The sequence below is a fragment of the Ranitomeya imitator genome, chromosome 3 (assembly GCF_032444005.1).
Source record: "Ranitomeya imitator isolate aRanImi1 chromosome 3, aRanImi1.pri, whole genome shotgun sequence".
NCBI lineage: Eukaryota > Metazoa > Chordata > Amphibia > Anura > Dendrobatidae > Ranitomeya > Ranitomeya imitator.
The window spans coordinates 351,527,506-351,543,617 of NC_091284.1; positions in this window are offsets into that span (position 1 = coordinate 351,527,506).

The following is a 16,112-nucleotide window of genomic DNA, read 5'->3' on the forward strand; positions in this document are numbered from 1 at the left end:
AGATCTGGGTATTTATTTATTATGATGGAATATAGGCTGAACTGGATGGACAAATGTCTTTTTTCGGCCTTACTAACTATGTTACTATGTTACTATGTTACTTCGGTTGGAAAAAGTTAGAAGTACTTCTAAGAGAAAGATTTTATTGGGTCGGGATGAGAAAATCAATCGAACAGTGGTGCAGAAATTGTGGCCCGTGTAACCTCAGAAGAAACGATCAAAAGAACCAAAGAGCACCACTGCAGCCCATAATCACCAAACAACCACTTGAACTTGTAGCCATGGACCACGTGAAGTTGACACCAAGCCGGTCCGGCTATGTCTATGCCTTGACCATCGTGGACCATTATTCACGTTTCTTGGTAGTAGTACCCGTAAAAGATCTGACAGCAAAAACAGCAGCCAAAGCGTTCCAAACGTACTTTTGTAGACCCCATGGATATCCGGAACAGGTTCTCACCGACCAAGGTACAGCCTTTGAATCAGAGATCTTCAGAGAATTCTGTAATATGTATGGTTGCAAAAAGATCCGGACGACGGCCTATCATCCACAAACAAACGGCTTATGCGAGAAGATGAACCATATTGTAATAGACCTACTAAAGACTTTACCTGAGACAGAAAGGAATCAATGGCCAGAGAAATTGCCTGACTTGGTGGATCTGTATAATCATGTCCCGGTGAGCTCCACCAACTGCACCCCAGCTTACCTTATGCGTGCAAGACCCGGCCAATTACCAATCGATCTAGAAATGGGAATTCTGAAACCAGACGCAGAAGTTCAAGACTCCAATTGGGATATCATACGGCAAAAGCAGTATCGCCAAGTGCAAGAGAGTGTGGAAAGAAGCCTTCAGCAAACTAGAGAAAGACAAGAGCGAACTTTCAACCAGAATGCTCTAGCGACCCCATTAAGACCGGGTGACCAAGTGCTCAAGAGAAATCGTCGAACCAATAAACTGGACAATCAGTGGGAAGCCGTACCCTACACAGTTTTACCAACAAGAGTGGATAATCCTAAAATGTGTCTCATTAGCAAAAACGGAGGCTTAACATCTGTACTAGTGTCAAGAGACAATCTTAAATTATGTCCGGAAGCATTGAAAGAGCCAGACGTTGTCCAGCCAGAACCAGAAGTTATTCAACCCATACAGGTTCAACCAGTAAAGGAAAAAGAAGAGGAAGTGTATCACACCTGTATAGGAGACTTTCCCAAAACCCTACTAACATACCATGGTGCAGTAGTGGTTCCCATGGTGGCCTTTTACCCAACACCGAACCCAATACCAGAAGTCCCAAGACAGGAAGAGGCTGACCCCGTACTACAGGAGGTTCCAGGCCAGGAAGAACAGATTCCTGGTCAGAGTAATCCCATTCACGGTGGACTTGCCAACTCCATAGTCGTGGAATTATCTTTAGCAGAGCGGGCAGATACTATATCCGCAGTAGACAGTAGTACACCACATGAAGAGACACCGCTATTACGTAGATCACAGCGTAGTACCCAGGGTCAATTACCGGCCAGATATGCAGATTACCAACCATAAAGCTCATAATGTGAATTGTATATATGTTATGCCGTATATAGTTAAACAGAAAATGTAGTATAGTCATTGTTATCAGTCTGCAACGTTTAAGCCCAGTGCCTACAGAGACTTGTCTGTATGAACTTCTTGCATATTCTTGAACTTTTTATCAGCCCGGAGGCATTAAATCAAAGCTCCGGAAAGACTGCTTTTTGAACTTTGCTTTTTGCTCTTTTTGAACTTTCTTTAGACTTTATATTGATAACTCCGTTGGAAAAATGGAACTAAATTCCTGGACACTAAGTACAGTGCCGTTCCTAATACCTTCAAGGATAGAACTGTATTAATGGACGCTATTTGAAGTGACTTTTTACAGAACTCTATTTTTGTTTCCTTGAGTGGTTTTTGTAACTTTTCATTTTTAAGACTCTGTACATATTAATTGTTATTTCAAAATGTTATTGTCCCACAGTCCCGGAGTACTGTTCTTAACTAAGGGGGAATGTGGCACCCCTAGGGGTATTTGCCACAAAAATAGTTACTGACAGTAAGTACAAATACTAAAATAGCAAGACTGCACTACCACCTCCGGCCAGAAGGGGGAGCTCCAGAGACTCCCCTTGATCCATTCTGGTCTGAGAGAAGAACTGGCAGTTGGGCCAAGGAGCTGATAGTGAGAGGTCATACAGTTGAATCTCTAACAGCCCTGTGACTGTTACCAGGCCTAAATCTCCGGCCTGAGGAGAAGAGGGATAGAGAAAAAGGACATTGTGAGAACCGGGTAGCATTAATCACTACCCAGAACAGGCGCAAAGACGGATACCGGATCCGTGGCTGTATTCATTATATATAATACAGCAACCGGAAAAACGTGAGGTGATATCAGCTTCACTAGGGTCGGATGCAGCAACAGACACAGAGTTCAGCGGTACTCCCAGAGGGGGTAAACCGATAAAAGGACTCGGGTTGCCCGTCGAACCAGGACCCGGAGGGGACAGATTGGGCCGGCAGCCAGTTCACATACAGCAGCAGTGCCACACAGAAATTGCGCACAATAAGAGGCGAAGACCCCGGCAGGGTCAAAGTAACTCAGAGTTCCCATACAGACTCCGGTGACAGGACTGGTTGTAAATCCTTTTATGTTAAAGTAAACTGGTTAAACGTTTCAGTGCCTCAGTCTTTCATTTGGACAATAGCCATCTATCCAGGATCGAGATCGTCACCGCTGGGAGAACCTGCTGCTGATCAAGTAAGTGCCTGTCCCCTCATGATACCCCTTACACTGTGCATTGCCTGAGGCCACAGCACCGGGTCAAGCCACCCGTGACATCCCCCTCAAGAGACAGACTCCATTGGTCCGGTGCTGGGTATCCCGGTCTCCTGGGCGTCACATGACTTTCATGTTGCATAGCACTTTTTTTGGAAATGGGCACACTAGATAGAAATTTGCATAATCTAAAGTGTATTTGGTGCCTCCGACTTGCCCCCGACAGATAATGTAGTTGTGGTGGTGTGGGGCAGAAGTTGGCATGGTGCATTACAATGCCTAATCTTTTTATTACAAGGTGAGATAAGCCATGACCTGATATGTCTGGCGGCAGCTTATGTCCTTCTTCCCAATTAATACACATGCTTGCTCAACAAAGAGTTTAGCTTTTTGATGTACTGTTTATGTCTGCCTTAACTTTTGAGAAAGTACTCAATAAAACAATGCTAAGCGTGTTGTCAGTCAGGTCCGGGTCAGCTGTAACAGCCGCCGCTCTATATACACAGCGCGATGACGGAACCCTCACCAGCGCCTCCCTTATGACTGAAAGCTGAACGTTGCTGGGAGGAATAAAGTTAATTTCCTCTGACAGCTGGATAATGCACATAAAAGGTTTTCTTTAACAGGGTCATCAGAACTGGAATCTACTGCTTTTCGGTCACCGACTCATCACATAAAAGTAATATTGGTCTTGGTTTTTGTTTATTGTTTGACAAAAATAATTCTTCTAGGCAGCCCATGCCTCACATAATCAGAAGCGCTGCCGATAATATGATGTATGGGGACAGAGCAATCTGTTAGTAATCATTCTACCCCCATCAGAGGCAAGTCAACAAGCACCGAACAACTTGAACGGCGCCTGTTTAATGGCCTGAAATCAGCTCGCATGTTTGTGTGATGGTGCAAATATGTTAAGATTTTTATGTCATACTTTTAATTTTTGCCCAAGGCCACACTTTGCTTAAAACCTGCCGTGGTTACAGTATATCGTCTCGTATAAAAAAACTGTTCTATAAGAAATAGGACTGTAGCACTTCCTAAATATATATGTATTTGCACTACTTTTCAAGTTCAAGACGAGTTTAATCTGAGAATGTTTGGCATTACTTGTCTGTTTGTGCAGTAATCTGCTTAAAGAGAAAGTCTGTCAAGGAGATGACGTCCCTTTCTGTTCCCCCTACAACTGCACAATTAAAAAATACCCAGAAGATTTCCCGGTTCCATTAACTGGAAACCATCTTGGCACATATGAATATGCACTACCAGCAGTACCGGTAATGTGAATTAAAATGCTGAATCTCAGCACTATTGTTAACCAAAAGACGCATCCTTTGATGCTAAGCAGAGTAATGAGTACATTTGGGCTTTTGCTGAAGAAACAGCACAACTAAGAAATTTTCCAATAAGATCTAGTTTGCTTATTTTTCTTTCAACCTGTTTTTAGTATTTTCACATTTTCAGATTCTTCTCTGCCTCGCTTATCCAGATGTCTTTCAGCACCACTGAGCTGAAGAGCGCCTTCTGCACAATGCCAACCAATAGAAGAGCACTAGCCTTGCTTCCATACACTCACCCCTCCTGCCATGCTGACTTCTTTTCAGAAGACAAGCCAGGGGCAAAGAGGGGGCTTCTGGGTGTTGGGAAATAAGACAACAGGGAGGAAAAGGAGGGAGAAGATAGCTCACATCAAGGTAGGATGTTATCGTTACTTTTTATCTGAAAATATGTGCCACATTCTATTTTACAGGTAAGTATTATTTAGTGAGAAAAGAGGTAACATACAAAAAGAAACAGTACTAAAATTTGAGTTAAAGACGAATGTTCTGTAGCGAGAATGTAGAGATAAATATAAAGGGACAGGAAGAGGGAGAGGCATAATATATGCTATATTATGTTGAAATATAATTAAAAAAAAGTATTAATATTAATTCTGAAAAATTGTACTTCCAAGTGAATTTTCAGAATAAGCCATCATGTCTGTATTCTCCAAGTCCACAATTATGTTACTGCTTTTGATAAACTAGCCCTGATCAGAGTCCTTGGTGAGTTACCCGTATTCTTCAGTTTTCAATCAATGACGCACAAGAACTGGCAGCATGCCTGTAGATGCATATGCAAACACAGCAGAATGAGTGTTTAAGACTAGAAATGAGCAAGCTTGTTCAGAAAATGTTCACCAATCTCAAATTCTAGAGAGAGTACTAGAGAGAGTACAAAGGAGGGCAACAAAATTAATAAAGGGGATGGGAGAACTACAATACCCAGATAGATTAGCGAAATTAGGATTATTTAGTCTAGAAAAAAGACGACTGAGGGGCGATCTAATAACCATGTATAAGTATATAAGGGGACAATACAAATATCTCGCTGAGGATCTGTTTATACCAAGGAAGGTGACGGGCACAAGGGGGCATTCTTTGCGTCTGGAGGAGAGAAGGTTTTTCCACCAACATAGAAGAGGATTCTTTACTGTTAGGGCAGTGAGAATCTGGAATTGCTTGCCTGAGGAGGTGGTGATGGCGAACTCAGTCGAGGGGTTCAAGAGAGGCCTGGATGTCTTCCTGGAGCAGAACAATATTGTATCATACAATTATTAGGTTCTGTAGAAGGACGTAGATCTGGGAATTTATTATGATGGAATATAGGCTGAACTGGATGGACAAATGTCTTTTTTCGGCCTTACTAACTATGTTACTATGTTACTATGTAAATTCGGCACCAACGTAGCTCATTCTAATTCATGTTCAGATTCACGATAATTTTTCCTAAAAATAGGCAAAAGTCAGCCAAAGTACGGTAAATCAGAGGTGTCAAACTGCATTCCTCGAGGGTCGCAAACAGGTCATGTTTTCAGGATTTCCTTGTATTGCACAAGGTGCTGGAATCATTCTGTGCAGGTGATTAAATTATCACCTGTGCAATACAAGGAAATCCTGAAAACATGACCTGTTTGCGGCCCTCGAGGAATGCAGTTTGACACCTCTGTAGTAAATAGCAGGGAAAAAAGAGCAGCATCCATACCAGGTGAATCGTGTCCAAAACGGTCTTTATTCAGCCATATAAAAGATACAACGTTTCGGCCAAATTGGCCTTTGTCAAGCATACAAAACATCAGCAGTGGCCATCTTAAATAGTGTGGAACCTATACAGGGACCAATCACTACCAAGGGGCGGCCTTTATTCAATCCCATTAAAATCACAAAATACATGTTCGAATTGTGCGCCACATTTAGAAAATAAACAATCAACACCTAATCACCATCATATTATATAAATATTAACCAAACTAACAAAGAAAAACATAAGGAACATAACACCCGATCGGTGGCCCAATCCTGGCTCTAGCTGTTTCGTTGTCATAGTAATATTCCCACCAATCCCAGATGTAGTCTATGTCCACACACCGGTATGTCCAATCACCATCTGTTTAACAAAAGGCACAACAGCTGATCCCAATGATTCACCTCTTACCCATGTGAATGTATCCGTCCACCTACGAACGCCGGTGCCTGCGCAGAGCGCACATCAAAGCAGCGGTCATCTGACCATCACCTGATGCGACACACGGCGCCCGCGACCGGCGTCACAGGTCGAGCGTCATCACTAATCGCCACAAGCAGCAGATGCGATCACATGACCGGCAGGGAGGCGCCATGACGCATAAGCGCCCACACCCCCCGCACGCCCATACGTCGCAACGCGCCTGCGCAAAAAGGGATGCTACGAACATAGCCAAATCCATGGCACCCGCACTCCATTTACATCAGTTAATTTACAGGGCAAGAACAGGGCGAATCATCGTCGCAAGGCGATTTGGCAGACAAGGACCAAAGGGAGGAAGAGAAAACATATCAAAGTCTAAAAAAACAAAATCCAGGACAAGAAAAGAGATTTTCCCAATATCCTCCGTGTGTTCCTTGGATATCAAATCCCGAGTCCACTGTAAACACAAATGAAAAAAATAAAAACAAAAAAAGGGGAAACAATTAAAAACATGCAACAGCACAAATTTTAAAAGTACACAGAACCGAAAGTATACATGAGGAAAGGCAGGGGGTCAAGACACATTAACCTATATGCATTTCATATGGATATAACCAAAGAGGTCTTGGCCTATATACTCTCTACATTAGGACATGCATATGTGTAGATTATAATCTACATTCAACCCTCTAGGTTGTAGAGTCTCTAAAACCGAGATCCACCTCAACTCCTTTTGTTTAAGTTTCAGTGTCCTATCTCCACCTCTCCTCCAAGCTGGGACCCCATCAATGACCCTAAAGCACAGTTGATTAATAGAGTGTCTACATTCACTGAAGTGTTTGGGTATTGGAAGTTCATGTAAATTAGTTCTTATTGTGCTCTTATGCTTACTTATTCTTGTTTTAACTTCCGTTGTTGTCTCACCAACGTACATGAGTCCACATGGACATACTATTAAGTAGACAACAAATTTCGATGTACATGTATACCGATCCTTAATCATAAATTTTTTACCAGTTCGAGGATGGTGAAAACTATCACCCTTAAGCATATTGCCACAACAGGCACAGTTGAGGCAGGGAAAGTTGCCCATCCGTGGAGGATATAATGTCCTCTGGATGGCAACCCTGCCTGTCCCAACATCTGACTTCACCAATTGATCCTTAAGATTACGCCCCCGTCTATAGGAAAGAATAGGCCGAGAGCAGAAATCCTGAACGTGAGGTAAACCTTTCTGTAGTAGCCCCCAGTGTCTATTCAGAATATTAGAAATGCCACTACTGGCTGGGCAATAGGTGGAAACGAATGGTATGCATTTCTGCTTAGCCTTACTTCCATGGGTCAAAAGCTCACCATCAACTAATATGGTTACTCTATCCTTATGCCCCAACACCATCTCCTTTGGATACCCTCTACGCATAAACTTCTCACACATTTCTGTCAGTCTTTTGTCACAGACCTCATTATCTTTAACTATTCTCCGTACCCGAACCAACTGGCTCCAAGGTAATGAATCCATCATTCTTTTAGGGTGGTAGCTATCATAGCACAGAAGGCTGTTTCTATCCGTCGTCTTTGTAAATAGATCTGTCCAAAGATTATCACCTTGCTTATACACCATGGTATCTAAAAATTGCACCCTGTCCACTGAGTATGTCATAGTGAACTTCAACTCAGGGTGCATATTGTTCAGCTCAGCTAGAAAACCAAAAAGATCCTCCTGGGTCCCCTCCCATACGCAAAAAATGTCATCGATGTAGCGCCATCTCTGCAGTAAATGACTTAGTTCACTAAGTGCTCTTGTAGACGTTGGTGTTTCCAGTAGCATCACAGGCCACAAAACATCCCGCACACGTGCACACTGATGACACACGGATGCCATCCCTGTGTCATCAGTGTGACATGTACCGGCAGCTGAAAATCAGTGGTACAGTTCGCTCTGTTCCCTGGTGCAGGGTGCTAAAAACAGCTCACATTACGGTTCCCTTCTCACACTGCAATCAGTACTAGCAAAAGACAACGTTGAGAGTTGCACTCCACTGTTAACAGCAAGAGCAAGTGGCGGCTGATGGGAGTATTCATCAGCCGCCAGCTGCGCTATGAATAAAACATAATTAAAAAAATGGGACAGCTGTGAGCTGCTATTTTTATACTGGGGGGACAATAACCATGGCCCATTAACAGCCTGGGAATACCAGACCACAGCTATCAGCTTCTGCAAGGCTGGTTATCAAAAATAGAGGGATCCCCACGCCATATTTTTTACATTCCCTGACAGAAGTTATGTCACTTATCCATATTATGTAAATAAAAGCTTATAACCTGACGTTAAATTCATCCATTGGTTGTATAAATTATTCTTTTGAAAGCTGAAACCCTCCGAAATGTGGTTTAGGTTAAGAAAATAAATTGCATCAATGCATAAATCTTGATCAGTTAATGGACACAGAATGGTCAGATTTTGGCAAGACAAAATCCAAACATTTCTAAACACTAGTGCTGCAACTTTTCTAAGATGACCTACAACCCACTTGAAATATTGCATCCCTTTTGAAGATTAAAGTCAAAGATATCTCAGATGTGCTCGATAAGAGACAACTTTAGGGATGCTGTAAGCTGGCCATGGTAGCATGTTTAAACCATGGAGGTTGCAAATAGGGTGGATACCTCGTCCGACGAGAGCACGCATGATAAACCGACTAAACAAAAGGCCAATTCCTTAGCACCAATTATACACTTCACCTATCAGCACTGGGATGCAAACAGGTCTATACCTATACGCTACCCATTGGATATGAGCAGTCAGTACACTTAGAAAGGTCAGAGTAACATGACTGAAACGTTTACAATGCTGTACTGAATTTTGGATGAAATTAAAATAGTTTACTTAATACTCGCTTGTGTGCCAGGGCTTCATTCAACCTATATGAAAACAAATAGCACAAGCAGCTACAATCAAGGGCATAACAATTGTGGCCGTATGCAGTGCAACTTAGCCCATGTCAGTGGGGGCTTGCCAGGACCAGTTCTATTTTGAAGTGAGTGTGCATATGTAAGCAGGTTGCAGGATGCAGTGACAGAAGGCAGAGCAAGCGTAAACAGATTTAACAGTTTAATCAAACATGATATTAACTCCTCGCAGGGAGATAAATGGTTAAAGGGTAAATAATAGGAAAAACAAGTGGAGAACAATAACGGTCCCAATGTTAGACTTATCATGTCCTTTATGCTCCTCCACCGCAGAAGATCCCGCAGGGGTTGCAGCGCCAGCATATGCTGGAAAGATGTCCCCAGAAGGGGTCCTTAGAACGATGATCCATCTTGTGGCAGCAGCGGTCGGTCTCCAGTACCTTCCGCTGAGCCCCCAGTCCATAAACTTGTGTGGCCAAGGTAAGAAGGGCCGCAGTACTTCCAGGGACAATCACGAGCTGAAGTCTAGCAACTGGTGGGGCAGGTCGCGTGTGTCTATCCGGCACCTGGCTTTCTTCCTTCTCCACGTGCGCAGTACTCACAGTCACAGAGCGCACGGAGCCTCTCTCTCCTACATTGCCACTGAAGTCAGCGGGAGCCGGAAAGCCTGACGGGTTGCAGCGTCGGTGCTCAGGGGACGGAGCACACTGCTCACCCTGCTGTACGCTTCTGGTTAGCACCAAACTGGCCCTCACTGCGCGCGCTTTTTCTTTTATCGCACCCCTTCTACTTGGGTCAAGAGGTTGGTCCGGTCCCTCATTTCTTCCCCCCAGCAACAGGGAAGGCAGCTTTAACAGTTCCGAACCCGGCAAGCAGCTACCCGCAGCCCGGTCTTCCTCTTTACACTCCCCCTCTTCTTTAGCTCGCCATTACGCAGGCGAGAGTTCTTGCAGTAGATGTTGGCATTCCTTCATCTCTTGTATGATCCCTGCCAAATAATCTGGTCTTGTTCATAACGATTGGGAGGTATTCCAGCTGTCGTTCGCTCGGTGCAGCGCAAGTCAAGTTGGGTGATTGAGTCAGGTTTGGGCGTCCGGGGACAAGGACGAGTTCGAGTTCAATGGAGCAGCCATCTTGGGAGTTTCAGGTTCTTGCAATTCCCCTGAATTGATGGGTAGCGGACAGTCCAGCTCAGAGAATGAAACAGGAGGCTCTTCTTCATCACGATTGAAGGTCACAGGAGCGGATGTTTCGAGGACACTTGCCGCTCTCTCCTCTCTTTCAGGATCTCGAGACACGCAAGCATGCTTTGGTGGACTACTCGGTTAGGGGCTCCTTCTTCTACTTCGGGTTGAACTTCATAGCCGGGACCAGCAGATCCAATCTGGCATTTTACCCATTACAGAGTTTTTTACCATCAATGCTCTAGCTTCCCTCAAGATCCTTTGTCTCGGACCAATAGTCGGTCTCCAGCCTTAATAGCTGACCCTCGCAGGCGTTGTCTCATGGTGCTCCAGTTCCTGAAACTTGGTCTGCACAAATCAATGCAGAGTCTGCAAGCGATATCGATGTTCACGGATGCAGGTGGACCCCCCCCGTCAGTGGGTAGTCCTTTTCTGGGTCCAACTCCAGCTCGATGAACTCTAGTCCTTTTCAGCCGAACAGCATGGAGTATGCGTGTATCCTGTTGTGCTGTGCACTCGGTTGTTGTACACCCAGACTAACTTAGCTACATATTCAGGTCAATGGACTTTCTGGTCTTCGAACGTTCTCAACATCTGAATCAGTGTCTGGTTAATACATTCACAGGCTCCATTCCCCTGTGGATGATAGGGTGTTGTCCTGGACTTTTCAATCTGATAGGCTACGTTCAGATTAGCGTTGCGCGCCGCTGCGTCGGCGACGCAACGCACGACGCACGAAAAAACGCGTGCAAACGCACGCAAAAACGCTGCGTTTTGCGACGCGTGCATCGTTTTTTGACGAAAATCGGACGCAAGAAAAATGCAACTTGTTGCATTTTCTTGCGTCCGACGCTAGCGTCAAAAACGACGCACGTGTCGGAAAACGCAACAAGAAAAACGCATGCGTCCCCCATGTTAAACATAGGGGCGCATGACGCATGCGTCGCCGCTGCGTCGCCTGACGCTAAGGTGACGCACACTAGCGGAACGCTAGTGTGAACGTAGCCATATAGGCGGTGGAGCTCCTCCTTCACTCGACCTTGAAAGCAAGTGCCTTGATCGGAATGAATTCTTTTCAGGCAGCCGTACACTCGGATAAAATTGCGACAGATGGCCTGTGCAGCTGATTCGGCCATCTGGTCCCGAGTCGGAGTCACCACAGCAAACTTGGTGAAGTGGTTGGTCATCACAAGGCAATGTTCGCATCCGAGATGAGCAGGACCCACAGTCAAATAGTCGATCATTTACAGCTCCAGAGCAGCGGAGGTCACAATGGTCTGTGTAGGAGCTCTCTGTTTGGAAGGTTTGGCTAATTCTCAACTTCGGCATTGTCGACAGGCCTCCTCCACTGTGGTCTTCAAACGGGGATGATAAACTAACTTCTGCAGCCACTGGAAAGTCTTCTCCGGGCCAAAGTGGGCCACTCTTTCATGAGCTTCCATGATCACCTTGCTAATCAACTTTTCTGGGAGCACCACTTGCCAGGTGACTCCTAACTCTCTTACCAACTGTACTTTCTGGTACAGCAAGCCATCTTCCAATTGGAGCCTCTCCCACTGGCGAAGGATCTGCAGTGTTCCCAGGGATACGGAATCATTCTCACTTCGGCTGGGAAGTTGTTTCAAAACCACCCATTGTCTCAACTGAGCGAGCTCTCTATCTTCCTGCTGGAGCCATACCCAGTCATCACGGAGTCGTCCTAACATGTGCTCGCCTGACTCCTCTCTGATATGTCCCTGTGTGGCCGTCAATGCCCTGATGAGGTTCTGAAATCCATGGATCTCTTCTGCCTCCAGCTCTTCATCTCGGTTATGTCCAGGTCGCTCGTGAGTCACTCTGGACAAAGCATTTGCTTGTGTAATCTCAGCTCCTCTTCGATATGCTATCTTGTATCGGTACTTCGCCATATGGGCCACCCATCTCTGCTCCAGGGCCCCCTGTTTCGCATTTTCTAGGTGGTGATTGTTATCGGTGTGTACCAAGACTTCGGATCCTGACAGGTGCTCGGCAAATTTCTTGGTTATCGCCCACACTAGTGCCAGTAGTTCCAGCTTGAAAGAACTGTAGTTATCTGAACTTCATTCTGAGTCATGGAGAGACCAGCTCGCATACGCAATCACTCGCTCTTTTCTGTCCTGCATCTGTGACAACACAGCTCCTAATCCATGTAAGCTTATATAGCTGTGAAGGATGAAAGGTGTAGAGAAGTCTGCATAGGCCAGCACGGGTGCTTCAGTCAGGGCCTTCTTTAGGGTTCGGAAGGCTTCTTCCTTGCTGTCTCCCCGCTGGATGATCCGAATCTTTGCACCGGATGGCATTCCCTTCAATAACTCCAGCGGATTAGCAATACGAGTGAAGTTTTTCACAAAATGTCCATAGTATCCAGTAAGTCCCAGAAATGCGCAAACATCCTTCACTGTCTTCAGGGTGGGCTAGTCCTGCACTGCCGCTATCTTCTATCACGCAGGTTGCACCCCCTCAGCAGATACAACATGTCCCAGATATTCAATTTGCCTGTGGAAAAGGTGACACTTTTGGGACTTCACTTTCAGGCCGTGTTTCTGCAGTTGACTCAGCACTTGCTCTAGCCTCCGGAGATGCTCCTCGAAAGTAGCGGCTTGGACAATGCTGTCAACCAGATAAATAATGGCAGCTTCGAAATTCAGGTCTCCCAGACATCTTTCCATTAGTCATTGGAAGGTCCCAGGGGTGTTGGTAAGGCTGAAAGGCATCCGATTGAACTCAAACATCCCCATGGGTAAGATGAACGCTGTCTTCGGGTTGATCTTCAGTCATGGGCACCTGCTAATACCTGCTGGCCAGATCCAGGGATGAGAAATACTTTGCTTTCCCCAAAGCAGACAATGACTCTTCAATTCGGGGCACGTGATATGAATCTCGCACCGTGCAGGCATACAGTCATCTATAGTCGACAAAAATTGTAGGGTCCCGTCATTCTTCCGCACCAACACTATGGCAGCTGCCCACGGGCTCTGACTCTCCCAAATGACTCCACTCTGCAGCATGTGTGAAAACATTTCTTTCACCTCTTGAAACATCTGAGGCGGAACCTGGCAGTATCTCTCCCGGATCGGTGCGGCACTTCCTGTGGGTATCTCATGAGTTATGCCTGTAGTGCACCCAACGTCATCCTCATGATGAGCGAAGACATCCTGGTAATGCTCTAGCACAGCTTCCACTTGTTGAACCTGCTGTGGGGAGAGTTCTGACAGTTCAGTCTGCATTTGTTCAGAATTCAACGCCCCTCTTTCTTGCTTTCAGGTGAGTACTCTGGGGCTAGGGTAACGGCTATGGTCCACAGATGCCCTTGCCTCATGGCTAAACTTGATGGCCTCTGGTTGTATCTGTTCCTCGGGCATGCCCAGCAGCTGTGCCACTTCACTCTTGGGCAAAAGGGTAAGGTTGTCTTCCCCTAAGTTGACACATCTGAGGTCTGAGCAATGAGGAGACTCGGGGGTGTTTGGTCCATTATGGTTGGCTCAATCTGGACCTTCACTCCTTCAAGCGGCATGCAGGCTCATACAGGCAGCGTGAGCACGGTCTGGCCAGGCAGTAGAATGAATTTGGCAGCAGCGGGGACTACCACCTTCTCCAAGACCTTTCCTTCACTTGATGTTGCTTGAGCCTGGGCAACTCGTATAAATTGTTGAAACACTTTCCTCTGGAGAGTTCGGGGGCTCCATCAGTCCAGAAAAGCATCCGGCGATTCGCTGATCAGAAGAGTTCTGAGTTCTTTTAGTACATTCATCCCCAAAGCTATGGTGGGGCCATTGCCTGAGTCTCCAGTGGTTAATACAATTCCTTTTCGGACCACATCTTTGCCACACATGGTAATCTGCATCCAGAACACCTCTGAGACCAGGATGGGGAATTGGTTGGCCACTGTCAACCTAATCACCGGGCCCCATTCAGGCCACGCTGCTTCAGAAAAATGACATCTCAAGTGAGTTTCTGGCATGGTGGTCACCTGGGAACCGGTATCAACTAGACAGCGGGCAGCTCGGCCTTCCATTTCGGCCCATATGAGAGGGCACAAGGAAATCATACTTGCGGGACTACCTCTTCTCCTTCCGGATCTCTCTCGCCCATCCTGGTTCAGCTACAGGTAAAGCGGCACCTCCCCGCTACGGACCTTTCCTGTCAAGGCTGCCATCCCCTGCTTCTGCTCGTGCGCGCACGCTTCCGCCCCAACTTCAATGAAAGACATGCGTGGATTGACTCCCAAGCAATCCCGCAAGGCAGTAGCGTAGCTACCGGGGGGGCAGAGGGGGCCATCGCCCCGGGCCCCGCGCTCTGAAGGGGCCTGTTGTGAATTCTGTGGCAGAGCTCCCTCCTGTGGTCACAAGTGGTACTTCGGCTGGTTCTCTCTGTGAGCTTCCATTGGTGGAGGAAAGTGGTACTGCGGCTTCTGAGTTTCCTTCCTCAGGTACTGTTCTAGTATTGGACCTGTTTCCTCCTGGATCGTTCCTGTGGCCTGCTGCTCTGCATAGCTAAGTTCCTCTTTGCTATTTGTTTGCTGTTTTTTTCTGTCCAGCTAGTCTATTTGTTTTTTACTGCTTGCTGGAAGCTCTGGGACGCAGAGGGTGTACCTCCGTGCCGTTAGTTCGGTATGGAGGGTCTTTTTGCCCCCTTTGCGTGGTTTTTGTAGGGTTTTGTGTTGACCGCAAAGTTACCTTTCCGATCCTCGCTCTGTTCAGAAAGTTGGGCCTCACTTTGCTAAATCTATTTCATCTCTACGTTTGTCTTTTCATCTTAACTCACAGTCATTATATGTGGGGGCTGCCTTTTCCTTTGGGGTATTTCTATGAGGCAAGGTAGGCTTATTTTCTATCTTCAGGCTAGCTAGTTTCTCAGGCCATGCCGAGTTGCATAGGGAGCATTAGGCGCAATCCACGGCTGCCTTTAGTGTGGTTGGAGAGGATTAGGGATTGCGGTCAACAGAGTTCCCACGTCTCAGAGCTCGTTCTTGTTTTTTGGGTTATTGCCAGGTCACTGTATGTGCGCTGACCTCTATGTCCATTGTGGTACTGAATTACCTTTCATAACAGTACTGGAGGCTAGAGTTGAGCGACCTTGACCTTTTTAGAGTCGAGCCGGGATTCGCGAAACCCGACTATCTCAAAAGTCGGGTCGAGTGAAATCGGCCGATTATGACGTAAAGTCGGGATCGACCGAAACACGAAACCCAATGCAAGTCAATGGGGCAGCATAGTCGGCAGTGAGTGGGGGCCAGGAAAACACCTAGAGTGCCCATTTTAATGTCAAAACCATCCATTCTTCTTAATGAAGCTTGTCAAGCGTAATTTACCTTATAATAATTGGAAGGCATTTGAAATTGGGGGTCATTTGGCTAAAGTTGTGGTGGGTAGGGCTGGTTCAAGTAATTAGTGGGCCCAGGAAATCTGGACCACGTCACGGCAGTGGAGCAGGGAGAGGTAAGTATTTCAACTTTGCAAGTGCTGTGAACCTGAGCAAGCAGGGGGGGCCCACTCGTTGGCATTGGCACTGGCACAGGGCCCCTCAAAGTACAGCGGTGTGTTTGCACGGCGGGGGCGCCTCCCACCGGCAGCAACACTTTTGCGTACTATGAGAGGCCCTGTGCCAGTGACGTCGCCAACTAGTATTCCTCCCCCCACCTGATGAAGGAACCTGCACTTTCATCTGCACCTTCCTCTTTGTCCCCGTGTAAGGTGGTATGGTATGCGGGAAGAGCAACCTGAC